General features: G+C 34.7%; 1 protein-coding gene across 26 annotated transcripts in view; it reads left to right on the top strand.

Annotated features, from left to right (window-relative positions):
- The first annotated feature begins 11,603 nt into the window (after positions 1 to 11,603).
- The window catches only part of PTPRD (protein tyrosine phosphatase receptor type D), a 1,372,973-nt gene continuing 1,364,357 nt past the window's right edge, over positions 11,604 to 20,219 (top strand). For all 26 annotated transcript variants that reach the window (XM_078436828.2, XM_078436827.2, XM_078436819.2 and 23 more), the window contains exon 1: positions 11,604 to 11,657. The gene's annotated coding sequence lies outside the window, so the exon portion shown is untranslated. The remainder of the gene's footprint in view (positions 11,658 to 20,219) is intronic.

The raw sequence follows: 20,219 nt of genomic DNA, 5'->3' as shown, positions 1-20,219 counted from the left end.
GAGTATTTGAAGAACAAGAGATGGAATATGAAAAGCACAGAAGTGAAAGATAACATGGTATACTCAGGGAGCAGCAGGTGTTTGTTTGTCTGTGTTTTCCCAGGAGCAGAAGGATGATAAGAGTTAGTGGTGGGAGAAGAGACTGCTGAGAAAGACAGGAACTACTTACTTCATGAAATGCCAAACAAGAAGTTTATATATTGTCTGCGGTGATGGGGAATATCTTTTAGGATGTTAGTGAGGAAGGGACATAAACAGAATTTCCTCTTTGTATAATAGCCCATACTATAATGGAAGATGGATGGGATGAGGATAAAATCACTTAGATAGGAAGATTAATAAATTATAGCTTCTGGATGCTACATAAATTTCCCATCTACCACTCTTCTTCCTAAAAGACTGTTTAGGTATAGAACTATAAATACTCAAAAATGAGTGGATCCCTAGATTGCAAACCTAATTATTGCATTCTACAAAGAAGAAAATGAGGTCAAACAGGTTAAATGACTTGCCCAAAGCCAGAGAATTTTTGACAACACTGGAATTTAGGACCCTGATCTGCTCTTTCTCAAAAAACATGGATTAAAATTCACAAGGAACCAACCCTTCAGCTTTATAGAAATATTTTAACTAAAGTATTAATGATAATGTGTCTGTATTAGCAGTACCATAAAACAAGTGACCTTCATGGACAAAACTCTGTGGTTAAAATTAAAAAGACAAAGGAAAATGAGATCTGATTACTAATGTAATTAACTGATGATCCAGTGGGTGCCAGATCCATAAATGCCAGTTATAGACTGATGATAATGGAGCATTCAAATCTTAAAACTGGTGCTCAAGTCCTGCTCTCAAAAATAATGAGGGACCCACTTCCTCCGACCTCCCTCCTTGCAAGGTGCTAATGCTATGTTCTGCATAATGATGTGCAAGCCAGTGTAATGGCAGTGCTCTCTCACTGCACATTAACTCTCTTTGTTTTCTGTTGCTTTAGGTTCTGAGTTTTTGAAAATTGGGCATTTATGAAGTGCTGTCATGAATAAGATAGGGAAAGAATATTATGATTAACCCTTCTTCAGTATTTCCAGACTCACAACATGTTCATAAACTCAAACAAACTGTTAAGGGTATAACACACTAGAAACTTTATTTATTTATTTTAAAATAATCTCCCTCAAAACCTCGGTAAGAGTGCCTAAGTCACATTTTTAAAAGTGTAATGTGGCACCCAACTTGTTACTGGCTCCTTCAAACTGAGTATTTCAGTGCCAAAATAGAACTAGTTATTCATATGGACATTGACCACTTCTTTCAAGTGGGTAGCCTTAGTTGGCTTTTAAAATTGATAGTATTCATGGAGCTTGTTCAGATGATCATCCAAGTGGGTAGACTTAGTTGGCTTTTAAAATTGATAGTATTCATGGAGCTTGTTCAGATGATCATCCAAGTGGGTAGACTTAGTTGGCTTTTAAAATTGATAGTATTCATGGAGCTTGTTCAGATGATCATCCAAGTGGGTAGACTTAGTTGGCTTTTAAAATTGATAGTATTCATGGAGCTTGTTCAGATGATCATCAGCCCCAATGAGGATTTGATTTGCCCAAGAACACAGGTTAATAAATGATAAAACTAGTGCCTGAATCCTGCAACCCTCATCCCAAGATATCACTATAGCCACTGCATCAAAAATAATTTGCACTTTGGCCAATATACTATTGTTTAAAAAGTGAAGTAATTCTTAAAGGGGGTTAATTTCCTGAAATACATATATGTATCTGTATTCTCCCAGGTCCATAGATTCTAAATTTTGGAAATAGAATTTTATATACATAGTTATCTGGGAAGGTGAAATGAAAGAGCCTTCAATGTTTGAGTGATCACAGAGCAGCTTTTGACAATTAAGGTATCTAGCTGTGGGGGGTACCGTGGCCTGGCCCCTAAGTATTGGCAACACGTGATATTCAGAGCACTATGGCCCAGGAAAAGGGGGCCATATTGCATATGTGCAGTATTTGCCTAGTTACTGGGGTGAGTCCAGCCCATTTCTCTCGTTTGCAGAGTAAGTAGAATAGAAGATTAACACAGTGCTTCTCTGGAATGACACATTGATTCTGTTTGTAGAGGAGATACATTGTCATAGTAGGAAAAAAAAATCAGTACAAAAAAATATATGGAAGAAAATTGCCACTCAGAGATAACCACCAAGAGCATTTTCATATATATAGTTTTTCAATTTTTTCTATGTACATACTACATGAAAAGGGCTGTACACATGTCTGTTCACAGTTTATATAAATAATTGAGTGGTGGAATGTTCCAGGTACCCTGGTGATAATCTTGCCTCAACAGGATGAATTGGTATTTATAGCCATGTGCCATTTACAATCCTTTCTACATTTCTGAAAATATAAATTGACTAAGCTAACACTTGGCAATAATGATACAACAAGGTTTAGACTGTTTGAATAAAACAGTGTAGGTACATTATAACAAAGGTATGGAATAAAGTTTAGAGGACTTATTCATTTATTTTTATTTTATTTTATTTTATTTTATTCATTTTATTTTATTTATTTTATTATTTATTTATTTATTTTAATGTCTTGGAGTGGCTGGGTGGCTCAGGTGGTTAAGCATCTGACTTTGGCCCAGGTCATGATCTCGTGGTTCATGAATTGGAGCCCCACCTTGGGCTCTGTGCTGACAGCTCAGAGTCTAGAGCCTTCTTCAGATTCTGTGTCTCCCTCTCTCTGCCACTCCCAGACTCTGTCTGCTCTCTCTCTCTCTCTCAAAAATATTTAAAACATTACTTTAAATTTCTGTGTCTTATGTCATGAGATATTTTCTTATACTTCTGTTAGGGAGCAAAGGAAGACTACTTCTTGATCCTAGAATAAGAAAAGAAAGTTGTGATTGGATGTCGTAAGTTTCAGTTATTTTGGAGACAGAAGAGGAGGCAGGTCACTTGAATATTGAAGCAGGTTGTATGAACAGATTATAGCCATGGTAACCTGTTTTCCCATGCTCTCCTGAGATGATGGGGGGACTCTGCTGAAATACCCTAGTGACTCATATCTGCTTCTTGGAATTCTAAGTGTTTTATTAATTTATAAAGGAGACTTTTTTTTTTTTTTTTTTTTTTTTTAGGGAGGAGGAGAGAAGGTTGGCAGAGTAAAGGGAATCCCTGATTTGGGGGGAAGTTACTGTAGTTTTACACAATGAAATACTATTGTGTCCTGACCTGATCACCTAAAATTATAAAACTCACTTTGTAATCTCATGCCATTAAGTTGTCTTTGAAAACATGGTAAAAAGTAGATAAAAGCACAATAATTCCTTATCTGGGGAAGACACTCAATTTCTCTAATGTATTAGAAAATATTTAGCTTGCTTCCTTTTTGGATGTAGAAGGGTTAGTATAAATAGTGGTGAAGTGGATTATCAATTCATAAATTTTTGCCAGCGTCTGTTGATAAGTCCTTTTGAGAGATCCCAAGAAGAGAAATAACTGGGTGAAAAGGAGCAAATATTTTTAAGACTTTGATACATGCTGGCAAATTGCTTTCCAATTTATACAACCACTAGCAATGAATGAAGATGGCAATTTCATCACACTGCTCATTACTAACAAAGCAAAATAACACAAAAGGCTTGCTTTATAAAAAGGTATTATTTACTTTTTGCAAATATAGATATAGGCTAAGCTGTTCTCAGTAATTAGTCTTTGTGATAGACTGTTTCTTTAGGTCAGGAGAGGATCGCTTTGAGAATGCATTTAAAGAGCAAGAAAGAGTTGTGTTCACTGATAGACAACTTCTTGAATTCTTGAACACCAAAAAAGTATTACTTATGCAAGAAGCCCATGAAAGAGAAAGACAATTATTGCATGAGAAATGGGAGAAGCACTGAGGCTAAAATTTATCTCTTGTCACATGTTTGTGTAGAGCTATACTCTAACTTTGGCAATTACAAATTCTATTAATATTTTAGGGCTGTCATAACAGAGAACCATAGACTGGAAACTTATACAACAGAATTTTGTTTTGTTTTGTTTTCCTCATGATTCTGGGAACTGGATGTTCAAGATCAAGGTGTCTACAGGGTTACTTTCCTCTGAGGGCTTTTTTCCTTGGATTTTTATCTCTGAGTCTTAATGTGGTTTTCCTCTGAATGGCTGTTATGTCTTAATCTGTTCTTAAAAGGACACCAGTCACAACGGATTAGGGCCCATCTTAATGAGTTCATTTTAAGCTAGTTACCTTTTTAAAGACATGCTCTCTAAATATAAATCACATTCAGAAGTAATGAAGACTAGGATTTCCACATAAGAATTTTGAGAGGACACAATTCAGCCAATACCACAAATATATTAAAATTTCTGCTTTGCTCATATAAAATATTATACACAGCACACTATTCTTGAGGGTTACCCACTTATTCACTAATCATTATGGCATCATTACCATCTTTTATGAGAGAAAAATATGTTACACACAGGGATCATTCTGAATTTGCATTATGTCCACAAGCACATTTGGTTTGATAACAAGCAGATACAAAGAAATTTGATTTAGTAGTAGCTTAATTTGGTCTCTTAAGTTCAGTTTGCATACCATATATAGCATCTTTCATTGGAATATAGCATATCTATTGAACTTGTTCATGAAATCGAACCATATATCAGTAAGGACATAAAACTGAAGTGAAATTTCTTCCAAGATAGGCTGAAAAGGTAAGCCATTTTACAGACTTCATATATATCTGGAAATTATATATTGTATGAACAAATTTATTGGATTCTAATAGTTAATAAAGAGAGAAATAACAGAAACTCTGTCCAATTTTAGAGCATTCATATTGGGCATGAGGGGCATTAGTCATTGTGTGATGATTTACTTTAGAAAAAAATAGTGACCCTGCTCTGGTGAAGTAGTTGTTGACTTAAATCTCCTTTTGCAAGAACACCTCTTATTGTGCTCAAAACACAGGAAGAATACTAGGTACATGGCATTGCATAGCTATGCACGTATGACCATTGTAAGTTTCCTCTAAATATGGACCTTTTGTTTTGGGGAGTTATTTATTTTGATTTTGATTTTGATTTTTGATTTTTTTATTTTTATTTATTTATTTTTTAAATTTATTTATTTTTGAGAGACAGAGACAGAGGACAAGTGGGGAGGAGCAGAGAGGGAGGGAGACACAGAATCTGAAGCACCTCCAGGCTCCCAGCTGTCAGCACAGAGCCCTATGAGGGGCTTGAACCCACGAACCTTGAGATCATGACCTGAGCTGAAGTCGGACGCTTAACCGACTGAGCCACCAAGGCGCCCCTGTTTTTCATTTTAAAGATTGCTTTCGCCCTTCAAGGCCTTTTGTGTTTCCATACAAATTTTAGGATTGTTTATTCTAGTTCAGTGATAAGTTCTGTTGGTATTTTGACAAGGATTGCATTAAATCTGTACAATGCTTTGCGTACTATAGACATTAGAACAAAATTTGTTCTTCCAATCCATGAGCATGGAATGTCTTTCCATTACTTTTTATTGCCTTAAATTTCTTCTCTGAGTGTCTTATAGTTTTCAGAGAGCAGGTATTTCACCTCTTTGGTTAAGTTTGTTCCTAAGTAAGGTATTATGCTGCAATTGCAATGGGATTATTTTCTCAATTTCTCCTTCTGTTGCTTCATTATTCATGTATAGATATGCAATGGATGTCTGTACATTGATTTTGTATCCTGCAACCTTACTGAATTCATTTATCAGTTCTAGTAGTTTTTCGTAGAGTCTTTAGGAATTTGTATATATACCATCATATCATTTGCAGATAGTGGAAGTTTTACTTCTTTCCGATTTGGATGTCTTTTATTCCTTTCTCTTGTCTGATTTCTGTGGCTAGGACTTCCAGTACTATGTTGAATAAAAGTGATGACAATGGACATCCTTGTCTTGTTCCTGACCTTAGGGAAAAAACTCTCAGTTTTTCACCATTGAGTATGATGTTGGCTGTGAGTTTTTCACGTTAGGCCTCTATCATGTTATGATATGTTACCTCTACTTTGCGAAGGTGTGTTTTTTTTTTTTTTCAATCATGAATAGGTGTTGTATTTTGTCAAAAGCTTTTTCTGAATCTATTGAATGGTCATATGGTTTTAATCCTTTCTTTCATTTATGTGATGTATCATCTTGGTTGTTTTGCAAATATTGAACTGCCCTTGTATCACAGAATAACTCCCACTTGATTGTGGCTTCTGATACCTTTAATGTACTCTTGGATTCTGTTTGCTAATATTTTGTTGAGAATTTTTACATCTATATTCATGAAAGAGATTGGCCTGTAGTTCTCTTCTTTTGTGTTATCTTTATCTGGTTTTGGTATCAGGGTGAATGTGAAAGTTTTTCTTCCTGTTTTAATTTTTGGAATAGTTTGAGAAGAATAGGCTTTATCTCTTTTTTAAATGTGTGGTAGAATTCCTCTGTGAAGTTGTCTGGTCCTGGATTTTTGTTTTTCTTGAGTTTTTGATTATAGAATCAACTTCATTGTTGATTATTGGTTGGTTCAAGTTTTCTATTTCTTCCTGTTTTAGTTTTGGTATATTATATGTTCCTAGGAATTTATCCATTTCTTCTAAGCTGTCCAGTTTGTTGGCATATAGGTTTTCATAATATTCTGTTACAATTTTTTGCATTACTGTAGTGTTGCTTATTTCTTCTTTCATTAGTGATTTTGTTTATTTGGTGATCACCTCTCTCTCTCTTTTTTCCTGATGAGGTAGGCTAGAAGTTTATGAATTTTGTTGATCTTTTTAAAAAACAAGGTCTTGGTTTCACTGATCTGGTTTGTTTTGTTTTGTTTTGTTGTTGTTTAATTCTTATATCACTTATTTCTGCTCTAATCTTTATTATTTCCCTCCTTTTTCTAGGTATAATATTTTTGGTTCTTCTTCTAGCTCCTTTAGATGTAAGATTATTTGAGATTTTTCTTGCTTCTTTGGGTAGGCCTGTACTACCATAATCTTCCTTTTTAGGACCACTTTTATTACAGTCCAAAGATTTTAGACCATTTTGTTTCCATTTTCATTTTTTTCCATGTAAGTTTTTTATTTCTTCTTTGATTCCTTGGTTGACTCATTTATAGTCTAGTAGCAGGTTATGTAACCTCTGTGTATTTTTGCTCTTTCCAGATATTTTCTTGTGATTGATTTCTACTTCATAGTGTTGTGGTCAGACAAGATACATGGTATGACTTAGATTTTTTTTTATTTTGTTGAGACTTGTTTTGTGCCCTAATATGTGATCTGTTCTGGAGAATGTTCCATGTGCACCTGAAAAGAATGCATATTCTGATGTTTTAGGGTGGAATGTTCTGAATAGGTCTGTTAAATCCATCTGGATGGGCCTTTCTTTTGAATCACAATAATAGCAACACAAATGAAACTCTCCTATTCTTTTCCTTCGTGTTTTCTCAATATGTTGGTTTTAGCTGTAGAAATTCATCTGTATTTGATGAAAGGTTTTAAGGATTCTCTTCTCCCAAATTTTTGGCCTTTGCAGATATCCTTGAAGGAAATTTACCAACTAAAACATGGCATGTTTTTTAGGTTGTGAATCCCACTAAATTAATATCAAGGAAACATCATACTTTACAGGTTAAATATTCTAAGAAACATGATAGTAATGAGGTATTCTGAAATGAGCAAAACAATAATAATGCAAAATTACATTTTAGTTTATATTAGTGACAATTTACCTGTTCTCAAAAATTAGTTTTCTTTCATGTTGCCATGTATATTGTATCTTTATGTTAATAATCAATAGAAATGTAACTTAGTTTCACTTAAAATAGTTGTTAATTTGGTGTAAAGTAAAAATAAAATAATATTGAACACCTCATTTTCTTTAAAAATGATTTTAGGGGCTCTTGGGTGGCTCAGTTGGTTAATCATCTGACTTTGACTCAGGTCATGATCTCATGGTTCATGTGTTTGAGCCCCACATCGGGCTCTGTGCTGACAGCTCAAAGCCTGGAGCTGGCTTCAGATTCTGTGTCTCCCTGTCTCTCTGCCCCACCTACCCCCACTCACGCTTTGTCTCTCTTTCTCTCTCTCAAAAATAAACAGTAAAAAAATAATAAAAATAAAAAAAATAAAAATGATTTTAGTTAGCTATTGAATTATGATGAATTATTAAATTTCTAATAATGATAAGGTAAATAACCTGACACTTAAACTGAATTATTTCAAATGGGATAATATCTAACTTTGAATTTAGTTTTTTTTAAAGAATAAAATCAGATAATTTACTAGGATATTTTCTGATGTTGCAAAACATTTGAGAAAAACAGTGGGAATACCATTATGTATAGAGTTCACATTGATGTAGTGTAAAAATCTTGATGACTAGCATCTGATCAACCTGTGTTTAATACATGGCTACATTAACTGCTAGATGGGCAATGTTTAAATAGATTAATTTCAACTAAAATATCCTTTCTCAAGAACCTTGACCGAGGTCAGTTCTCTTTTTCCTGGAAGAGTCACTCTATGTAAATGATCTGATCTCATGATTTGGAAAGGTTTGCGAAGCGCTGAGGTAAGAGGCGGCTCCACCTCCTCTGCTAAGACAGACAGGGTTTCTCAACATTAGCACATGATTGATATTTGGGCTACATGAATCTTTTTTGTGATGGGCTGTCCTGTGAATTAAAGGATGTTTAGCAGCGTCTATGGCCTCTACCCACTAGATGACAGTAGCAACTAGTAGCATGCTACCCCCAGCTGTGTAATATGTCCCCTGTCACAAGAATGGGGGTTAGGAAATTAGCCTTGGTAGAAAATCCCTGGGGCCCCTGACTGGCTCAGTCAGTGGAGCATGTGACTCTTGATCTCAGGGTTGTAGGTTTGAGCCCCACATTAGGTATAGAGATTCCTTAAAAATAAAATTATAAAAATATCCCTGAGTTAAAACATTAAAATGATGTGAATTAGTCTCCAACCCTCCTTGAGTTCCACCACCAGATCTGTAAAAAGAGATTCTGATCAAAACATACTTTATAAAATATGTTGTGTACCTTTCAGGTTTGGCATTTAGTGCTTTCCTTATCCAGGGTATTGTTTTATTCCTGTCTTTTTTTTTTTTTCTTTCTTCCCTTTGTTTTTTTTTTTGTTTTGTTTTGTTTTGTTTTTTTTGTTGTTGTTGTTCATTTTCTCTTATCAAGTCATTTTCCCCCTTCCAATTCTACCCTGTACTTAGTTAACCCAATCTTCATATATTTTATTGATTTATATAGTTTATTGTCAAGTTAGCTAACATACAGGGTATACAGTGTGCTTTGGGAGTAGATTCCCATGATTCGTTACTTACATACAACACCCAGTGCTCATCCCAACAATCCTTCTCAATGTCCATCGTGCCCCCAACTCTCCACACCCATCAACTCTCAGTTTGTTCTCTTTATTTAAGAGTCTCTGATGGTTTGCCTCTCTCTCTGTAACTAATTTATTTTGTTTCACTTTTTGCTTGCAAAGTAGCTAAAGATTATCTGTTTGCTTTGTCAATCTAACTCTTCCTTATTGATACCAGGTCTTTCTATGATAAATTTATTATAGCCTGGCAATAACACTGGTAATCCAGTTTTGTACTGTCTCTTTGTCACATACTTTTGCTCCCATGGATATTAGACAATTGGATTCTTGCCTGACCTATGGAAAACGTTAAGTGCCTCCCTGTCATTTAAGAAGATTTTCTTTCTTCTAGTCATTCTGTATTTCTGTAAAATACAGAACATAGAATTCCAGATGTTAAATAACCATTTAAAATGCCTCATTGAAAAAAAATGCCACAAAGTAAAACTTTGATTTCTTTAGTGATTCTTTCATGAATGAAGTTTGTCATCCATAGTTACATTTATAAATTATTTGTCACAATTATAATATGAAAATATAATTATAATTATATTCAAATATAAGAAATACAAATGGAGATTTTCATACTCAAGAGATGATTAGTAAACTAGAAACATCATTTGAAATATTTTTTAAAAGTCCAAATTATTTAATAATTTTAAAGGGTTTTTGAAGAATTTTTACTTTTCAAATGTTTTGTAGTTTTTAATAGCCAACAATTATTGGCTACTTACTATGTCCTAGGAAGAGTTCTAAGCAATTTATTTGTATTAACTCATATAATCTTTGCAACAACTTCACTCTATGTAAAACAAACTTAGGCTCAGAAATGGTTTTGTAAATTGTCCAGTATAGCTAGTAATTCAGGGGCTAAGGTTCAAATCTAAGAAATGTGATCTTCTAGGTTTGGCCATAGAACAAAGAAAATAGCCTAAATTTGTGTGTGTGTGTGTGTGTGTGCGCACGCGTGTGTGCACGCATGTGTCTGCATTTGTGTCCACGTCCGCCGTACTTGAATACTGGCTGAGGGAAAATTATGCGTGACCCAAAGGATTGATTCCCTTGGATTATCCAGGGACTTGTGTGACACTTCCATATAACATTGGAATCCCTTAATTCACAGTTTGAATTGAGTTTACTCAGGTGTCTTCTAGAGTTAAGATTCTTTGAGTTTGTGAACTTTAAATATGGAAGAAAAAACATACTTTTACTTTATACATGCTATATATTTTATTATTGATTGATTGATTGATTGATTTATGTATGTATTCATGGTAAAACTTTTATTACAACATACTGGTGGAGATCACAAGGAAGTTCATGCCTTCTGATTTCTACCCCCCTCACATCTGGAAATTTCAAGTAGATAGAATGTCAAAAAAATATGGACAAAGTAAGTGGTTCTTTGATTTTACATTTAATTGAAGTTCTTGTAATCAGCGTTGTCACATTTGCAATGAGAATTCTTACATTTGGATCTGTGATTTTATGTGGATGGGTATCCACGTATTTGCAAATAGGACGCTGCCTCTAATAGAATAATAAAATTGAAAGAAATCATGGAAATATGGGTCTTTTATGCAGCAATATGTGATTCTGTTTCCTCTTTTGATTTCTGAAGTACCCAAGTTCATTTGAACACATTTAAATCTATTATCTGAACATACATTCTAGTTTCATTGCCTGAAAATTTAAAACATTATTATTACTGTGAAAATGATTCTCTTAATTGATGTTCTATTGCCACTTTTTGATGAACAAATATTATAGGATTTTTATTATCATAAAACCTGTTTAACCTACTTCCTCATCTTCCTATTCAGAACATAATAATTCATTTAGCAGTTTTGATAAGTGTTATCTGAGTTTTTGCCTGAAATTGACTGTTGTGTATCAGGAACTGAATCTACCTCTATGTTTATTTCTAGGAAAAAAATGCTTTTTTTTTAAGATATAAAGGAATAAAGCTCATTTAGAAATTCAGATTGAGAAGTATATTAGAATATTTATACCTTACTCTTTTTTCCTTAATGAACTAAAGCAAAAAAATAAATACAAAATTATTTTTGGAAGTTAATAGATAGATACTAATATTGAGCAATGGTTGAGCATTAAAACATGTTCTTGTTTTAATTTTATGTTTTGGTATTTCTCAATCTGTTATACTAAGTGTATTAATGAAAACATTATATATATATATTTTTTACAATAGGTTCCTGTCCTGAGACCACAGCATGATGTGCCTTGGACAAAGGTATGCACATTTAAAGTATATTTCAAATATTCTCCACAAGTAAAGTATATAAATAAAAAAATGTTTTCATAGTAAAAAAGTTATAGTAATTATATTATTGTTATGTGTTTAGATATATTCAATTATAGTACATGTTCATGTCATGATAAACTAACCTGATAAAACATGATACTAGTGAGAAAACATCAGAATCAAAAATCTGATTATTAAACACATATCATTTCCTGAGCAATGAAAGTCTTAATCCATACAACACATAATCAAAGAATAGTTATAACTAATGCTCTTGACAGTAAAAGAATGATACTATTCAAAGTTTAATGGAAGTTGTGTAAACTAGTATTTAATGATTCTGATGATTCAGTTATTGAAGATAGAATATATGAAAGTGAATTATATCAGTCAAGATCTACCGTAGAGTGCCTAGGATTTGGGGGGACAAGATAGTGACATTACAAGTGGATTTCAGAAGAAGATGCAAACAGCAAGATACATAGAGCTCAGTAAGAATTATATAAATGCACTACAGGAAAGCTAAGGAGGAGAGTATAAGGCCAATACAGGATGCCTTTAATTTCAAATGGAATATTATTGTAAAAAAAATGTGGAAAAGAACATTATAAATATCATGAATTGTAATAACCTTGAATCCTGAGAGGGAGCCAAAAAGAAAAATTATACAATGAATAAAAAGTACATAGTGGGAACTCCAGGAGTAAAGACAAAAGGAACTAAGATTCTTAGGGATAGTAATGGAGAAAGAAGAAGGAGCTGGAAATGGATCCCACCTACAGAAGCTATTAAAACCATTCCTTCTCTATGGAGGAAGTAGCAAGAAAAAATTTGCTTAAAGTAGCACATATGGAATTTGAGTTCTAGGATAAGGTACTGAAAGAAAGTTTGTCATTTCTTTGGAGGTATTTAAATAATGAATGGAGTTACAGATGTCTGCTTATAGTTTCTCTAAAATTCTCTAGATCATTTACCCTATTTTGCATCCTTCCACCCCACAATGAAATGGGTGAAGCAGTTCTTTTATTATTTTTGTGTGAAAAAAATCATTTTATATTTAAAAGAAAGTGGAAAGTAGGTTTGTGGTTATAAGAAAAATGTAGATATATATCTCAATAACAATTGATATCCTATTTTATGCAAGCATAATACTTGGGGAAATACACTTATATACTCATGTTTATATTTTACATTTGACCCAAAACATACTATATGTGTTCTGGTATATTAGTTCTCTATGAAAAATAAACGTCTAAAAGCATATCCACATAAATAATATTCAATATATGAATAATTGATTTTTAAAAATTGAAACATGCTTCTAGTTTTTTGTTTTGTTTTGTTTTGTTTTGTTTGGAGTATGACTCCTGACTCTATTTTTCATATAGTTTTTTCTCTTAGTCACTTTCAGTACCTATTCAGAGACTGGTGTGATTTCAGAATATCCATGTAAAATATGCCAGCTGATGTGCTCTCCCAGACAGAATGAATGGCTGCAGGCACAAATCTCTGTTGTGTCAAGACTTTGGCATGACATTTGGCAGGGAGCAAAATCAAACACAACACAATGCAAATAATCATGGTTTCCCATAGATATGTAGCCTCAAACTCAAGCCTGCTGTTAGTCTTTACTACTCTTTTCCCTCTTTTTCTAGGGAACAGCGTTTCTAGTAATGAACTGAAAACTATGGTATTCCCTGGTGTTCTCATAGTGTAAAGAAATAGGAAGATTGTGGCTTTGAAACTGGGCCTTCCTATCTTTTAAGTGTGGCTCTCTCACTAACTAGTTGTGGAATCCTGGACAACTTACTTCAAATGAATTCAAAATGAATTCACTAATAATTATCACAGGGGTTGTGCGGGTATTAAAATGATAAAATTGTCCATAGAAACTCTTCCACCTGTTAAATAATTAAATGCTATTCTAGCCCTTCCCATTTTTATAATGAGATGGGTTTTGCATGAAACTTCTTAATCATCGTCTCAATCATATTGTGAATGCAAGAAGAATTACTCTAATAACATTTTTAAATTTCAGGCTATGTAAGCATGTGCAGTAATATTTGTCTTCATCTTTGGGTGGGTACTCTTTCTAGTGAAGGAAGAGTTGTTGCAAATTTCTTGATTTTTTTTTCTATTTGCTTCCTTTTTTAAAGAGTTGCATGTGATAAGAGGGTTTTTATGTTGTGTAAGAGTGTTTTGAATCTCCTTAATTTAATTATAGGTTTTGTTAGTGTACTCAAGGATGGAAAAACACATAGTAAAATATAGATGGCTTAGCAAAACTATACCTTCATAGCATACCCACACTTGGTTTTTAGTTCAGTAGCTCAGTTCAACTTCCTTACTGAGAAATTATTATGTATTATATATACTGGGCTAGATGCTAAAGGTGCAAAGAAGAAGGAGATGTGTATTCTGCTGTATAAGGGAATTATAATCTAGAAGGGAGGATACATGTGAACATCATTTTAAAACAATGTGGTAACAGTACAATGGAGAGGTTCCAGTAAAGGGCCATATATAAAAGCATTTCAATTAAGTTGGCTTCCTGGAGGGGTTGACACTTCAAGTATCTTGAACGGTGATGATGAACTGATCAATATATAAAGTCAAATATAAAGTCAAATATAAAGACAGGATGGTGGAAAGAAGTCAAGAATAGGACTAAAACACTGAAAGTAGTAGTAAAGGTACAGATTTGAAATTAGAAAGTAAAATCCCCCCAATTTGTTCTTGAAGGTATATATTTAAGATCTATATATCTTTTTGTTAGGGGATAGGCTTCAAGAAGAATACATACAAGACGGAAAAAAAAATTCAACATCATTAACAGTGGTTATCTCTATGTAGTATACCTAGATATATGTGTGACTTTTGTGTTTTATTGAAACTCTGATATGTGTTCTACATTTTATATAACAAACATTGTGAACACATTCTAATGTGGCTCCCATGACCCTGCCTCTTGATGTTCATACCTTGAGTGTGGACAGATCCTCTTGCTTGCATCTAATGAGCAGCATATATAGAAGGTGATAGCATATTAGTCCTATGATTATGTTATGCTGATAGGTGTTTATAATTCTGATAGGTGTTAATGATATCACATTATAGTTTTAATTTTAATTTTGCTAATGGCTAATGATTTTGAACATATTTTCATGTGCTCATGTGGCATCTGTATCTTTGATGAAATGTCTGTTCATGTTGCTTGCCCATTTTATAACTGGATTGTTTTATTTATTTATCCTTTCATTTTTTAAAAAATTGTTTAATGTTTATTTTTGAGAGAGAGAGAGAGAGAGAGAGAGAGCGCACATGCACAAGTGGGGGAGGGGCAGAGAGAGAGGGAAACACAGAATCCGAAGCAGGCTCCAGGCTCTGAGCTGTCAGCACAGAGCCTGATGCAGGGTTCGAACTCATGAACCGTGAGATCATGACCTAAGACGAATTTGGGCGCTCAATCAACTGAGTCACCCAGATGCCCCTATTTATTTATTCATTCATTTTAATGTTTATTTATTTATTTTGAGAGAAGGAGGGAGAGAGAGAGAGCATGAACATGAGTGGGGAGGGACAGAGAGAGACTCCAAAGCAGTTCTTTGCCCAGCAAAGAGCCCCATGTGAGATCATGACCTGAGCTGAAATCAAGAGTTAGATGGTTAACCAACAGACCCAGCCAGGGGCCCCTAACCGGATTGTTTTTAAAGTGTTGAGTTTTGAAATCTTATGAATCTTATTGAATACATACATTGGCTGATAGAGAAGGTGAAGAGATATTAGCTGGAAATACAGACAGGTGAGCAGTCAGGAAGCAGGTGGCATATATGTCTGAAGCCCTGGGGGGAGATCAAGGATAGAAATAAAGATTAAAGGAGCGCCTGGCTCAGTCAGTTAAGTGTCCAACTTCGGCTCAGGTCATGATCTCAGTTTGTGAATTCGAACCCAGCATCAGGCTCTGTGCTGACAGCGCAGAGCCTGGAACCTGCCTCAGATTCTGTGCCTTCCTTTCTCTCTGCCCCTCCCCACTTGCACTCTATCTCTGTCTCCCAGAAATAAAGATTAAAAAATTTTTGAAAAGAAATAAAGATTAAAATAATGTCATAGTCAAGATGAAATTGAAGCATGTCTTGAAGGACAGTAACTTCAAGCCCTTATATTTTCCTGAAGCACAGAATGGTCCCTTACTCTCAAAATTTTATTGTATGTTATTAAGTAAATGTTCTTTAATTCCCTGGACTTGAAATTTTATATAAAACATTAAGGTTTTCTCATTTACCATAGACCTTTAATACTACCAGTATGTGAGTAGTGTCAATAAGATATGAAATTTTCAGTGGAAAAACTAAATTGAAGTTTTGGTGTGTGGCATAGACACAGGGAGAGACGAAAGGCTTGATCTGGTCAGGCTAAGATCTGGAGCTCAGATTATCTACAGAAATAGAGTAGATATTTTGTAAAGACTTCCTTCTCTAGATACTATAACAAAGTTCAGTTCAGAAGGCAAATCCATTATCTGAGATGTATGGTGATACATCCATGGAAATCCAGTAAAGCAGGCTAGATTGGGAGTTTATCATGAACAAATGTACAACACCAGGTGAGAGAAGGAAAGGAAGGAGTCTCTGAAAGTCTAGAAAGACTAGAGCATGTTGGCTAATTGAGGACATCGGGGGGCAAAGTAACAATCCATCATTCAAGAGAGACATTAACTATTTTCAGATACCTGCCTCATGTGCTAATCTTTGTAATAGATTCAGTTTATACTTGAAAATGAAAATTAATATGGTGCTGGTATAAACCAAACATAAGTCCACTCAGTGGAACAAGGGACAAGAGGCTCCCCCACTGTACTAGCATTAACCCTTTAGTTGCTAGGTTGTGGGGGCTTTTGAAGGATAGGCCAAGACTGTAAGGGCAGTGGGAAGAAGGGGGATTTGAGTCAGTGCCTGTTTACCAGTTGTATCTAAGTTTTTTAATATTTTAATAACCAGGTCAGCCACTACCAGAACAGATGGGCCAAATACAGCCTGGACTATATACCTATTAGTAGAGAGTCTCAGTGGAGTGGACTAGAAATAGAATGACTAGGGGTGCCTGGGTGGTTCGGTTGGTTAAGCATCTGACTTTGATTTCAGTTCAGGTCAGGATCCCACAGTCCTGAGATTGAGCCCCTAGTGGGGCTCTGTGCTGGGCATGGGGCCTACTTAAGATTCTCTCTTTCTTCCTCTGTCCTTCCTCTGCTTATGCTTTCTCTCCTTCACACAAATATATAGATAGATATAGATAGATATAGAAATAAAACTATATAGATAGAGATAGAGATAGAGATAGAGAAATATATAGAGATAGAGATAGAGATAGAGATAGAGATAGAGATAGAGATAGAGATAGAATAATGACTAAAGATAGGGAGCAAGGGACCTCCTTGTTCAAAGACAGAAACTTGTAGAAGGATTACTTTTGAAAGTTATTTTACTACAGAGATCATCAAAATTGGCTTGATAAGAGTCTGAAATACTGAAAGTATAAAACATGATTTTTGTGTCCATTAAACACTATCTACCATGCTCTGGCAAACCCACTTCTTACTGGGTAGTGTGCTTACTACCTTCATCATATTTGGGGATCCCAAATATTTTCAGCCACTTTTTGCTGTGAAAATGTCTTTTTTTTTCTTATTAAGAATTCTGATTATTTTCAAGTTTCAGCCTCATATTTAATTCAGAGATCTCATCTTGCCTGGGCACAGCCTAGACTTGATGTTCTAGTTGTTCTGAATGTGTTTGGGGTAGTAGGCGATGGGGATGAGTGGGAGTGAAGGAATGGGAGGAGGGTGCCAAAATGCCCTGCTTCCTCATGCCTCTTCCTCCTTCCCTGTTAATTGTTTGGATTGGGGTAGAGAAAGGAGGAGGGACACAAAGTTCTCACATGTAACTGCCTTCGGCAAGTGGCTATCCACTCTCCACTGATTGTCACTGCTGCTCTATCTTTGGCATGCGTGCTTTCTATGAACCTGGAAACAATTTGTGCCATCAGTATGCTTTTGGTGGTACTTCAGAGCATCTTGTTAGGGCTATGACTGGGTAGCTTCCTGGTACTTCAGACCTGGCCCAGATTCAGCCTCTTTCTACCTCTCCTCACCTCCCATCAGTGTCCATATGTGGCCACATCACAGACTTGACATATGAAAAGAAATGTGGTTCCCTATTACTCTCAATGACATAAGAATTGTCTTAAACTAAAAGTAAACATTAAGAAAAATACACAGAAGTCAACTGAATAGAAGAGAGCCTACAGTGAATGATGTCTTTTTTTTTTTTTTTAATAAGAAAAGGAATGGTGGTATTTTCTTTAGGAAAAATTAAGTCTGGTGGGAGACTGTGAAATAGACATAAATGTATGTGTGTGTGTGTGTGTGTGTATGCGTGTGTGTGTGTGTGTGTGTGTGTGTGTGTGTGTAAAATTATATCTTAATTTATCCACTTTACTCTTGAAACATAAATACAGCCTAAGGGCAGTAGCCTGTGTTTGCAATGCACCCAATCAGGATTATATGGGGACTTTTCCCCAACAGTGCCAGAGTTTCACCAGCAGAAATGACAATGGGGATTGTCCAATGTAAACCTTACGATGTTGATAATAATTGTAACTCAAGGATCAGTGCTATCCAGCAAATGGTTTCACCTGTGCTCCAGACCGTAAGGAGGGAGGTAAAGCCAAAATACTGATGACAGGCTTGCAGAAAACAGGAGTCCAAATTCTTGACTACATGAGTGGGATAGTCAGGATCATACATATGTTTTGAAAGGATAGGTTAACATCTATATCTTATTTACTCCTTAATGGCAATTTTACAGGTAGAAATATCCTATTAGTTTATTTGGGGAAGCTGAGTCACAAAGTGCATAATATGTGACAGGCAAACTTCATTTGAACTGATTCTAAATCCCACCTTCTTTATATGAAATTACAATAGATAATATAGAAAATTGGAATACAATTGGGGTCAATTAAAGAGGAAATGATTATTTTATAATAAATCCTTATTCTCAGTTTCTAACTGCTTTAACTTTTGATGAAATTGTTTTCTCTAGGAGAAACATAGCCAGAAAAATAAAACTCCACAAAATTTATAGAAAACATATATTTAAAAAAAAAAAAACAGAAAATTCGTGTTTTCAGTTGTTTTTGAAAGACTCATTTAAGTCCAGAAGCAGCTGTGCTAAAAATTGCAGAATGTCAAATCTATGCTCCCCTATACATTTTGTTTTATCATAAAATTTAAATTGTTATGTATAGAGAGCTATCATTTGCATGAAATTTAACTGAAAAGTAAATACTAAATGTTTCAAATAGAATATAAAAGGTGTAATTGCTTAGTTTTCTTTGCACTTTTACTCTTTCTATTATGAACAACTGCTAAGGAAATGATCACAAAGGGAATTCCAGGAAACTGCTCTGTCTTTATTATATTGCCTGAATTCATGTGAAGTTTTGCTGATATACTAAGTAGATCATCCAAGTGAAAATAATTCTGTAATAAATGTTATTCTCAGAGCTTTGAAGAAAAACAGGTATTCCATGAGTATTTTATGAAACACATCTTCATAGAAATCACTCCAGTTAAAATGGGTTCCATGAAAAAAGTAATTTGAGAAACACCACTTACCAACCTCCTGTACACCAAGTCATCCTATGGGAGATTTAGCATGCTTATCATCACAAGACCTTGAAAATTTCTGCAGCAAAATTTATTAATTTTGTTTGATCTGGAAAAACTTGGATCCAATATAGCCTCCCCTATGGGGGAGGCAGTATTTTGCCATGGTTTAGAGTGTGGTCTCGAGTCAGACTGGGTTTGATTCCATGCTCTAATTTTTTTTTAATTGAGGTAACATTTACATAGCATAGAACTAACCATGTAATGTGAATCATTCAGTGGTATTTAGTACATTAACAATACATTCACCACCTCTATCTAGTTCCAAAACATTTTTATCACTTCAGAAGGAATCGTGTTCCAATGAGTTGCTCCCCATTCTTCCATCCCCCACCTGCTCCACTCTGCCAAATTGTGTGAACATCTGCTTACTGTCCTTGAGACTCAGTTTTTCTCAGTATTCTATAAAGACAGGATTCACCTTATATAGTAAATGTAAGGATTCAATAAAACAATGCATACAGTGCACTTAGAACATTGTAAGTATTAAATACATGTTTGATAAAATGTTAAGCTTATGTGGTCCTCTTCAGCATCCAGGGAACAATTGTTTGAGACGGCACTTTTTAAGAAATGCTGACAGAAGTCTATAGATCAGGAAAAGACCTCTAATAAGTGTTAGATCAAGGATTCCTTGGGTGCTAATGAATCTCACATGATACTCTTGTGGCCCAGAAAACTGACAATTAGCACCAATGTTTATCTTTGTCTTTTCCATATAATGTTTATTGCTAAAGTGGTTTAGAGGTAGAAGTTAGAGCAGAGAGGTGTTAAGAAGAAAGTCACAAGGAATTAAGACATGAATAAAGGAGATGAAACAGCTG

Source organism: Panthera onca, chromosome D4 (genome assembly GCF_046562875.1).
Source record: "Panthera onca isolate mPanOnc1 chromosome D4, mPanOnc1 haplotype 2, whole genome shotgun sequence".
Classification (NCBI taxonomy): Eukaryota; Metazoa; Chordata; class Mammalia; order Carnivora; family Felidae; genus Panthera; species Panthera onca.
This window is presented reverse-complemented; position numbering and strand designations above follow the sequence as displayed.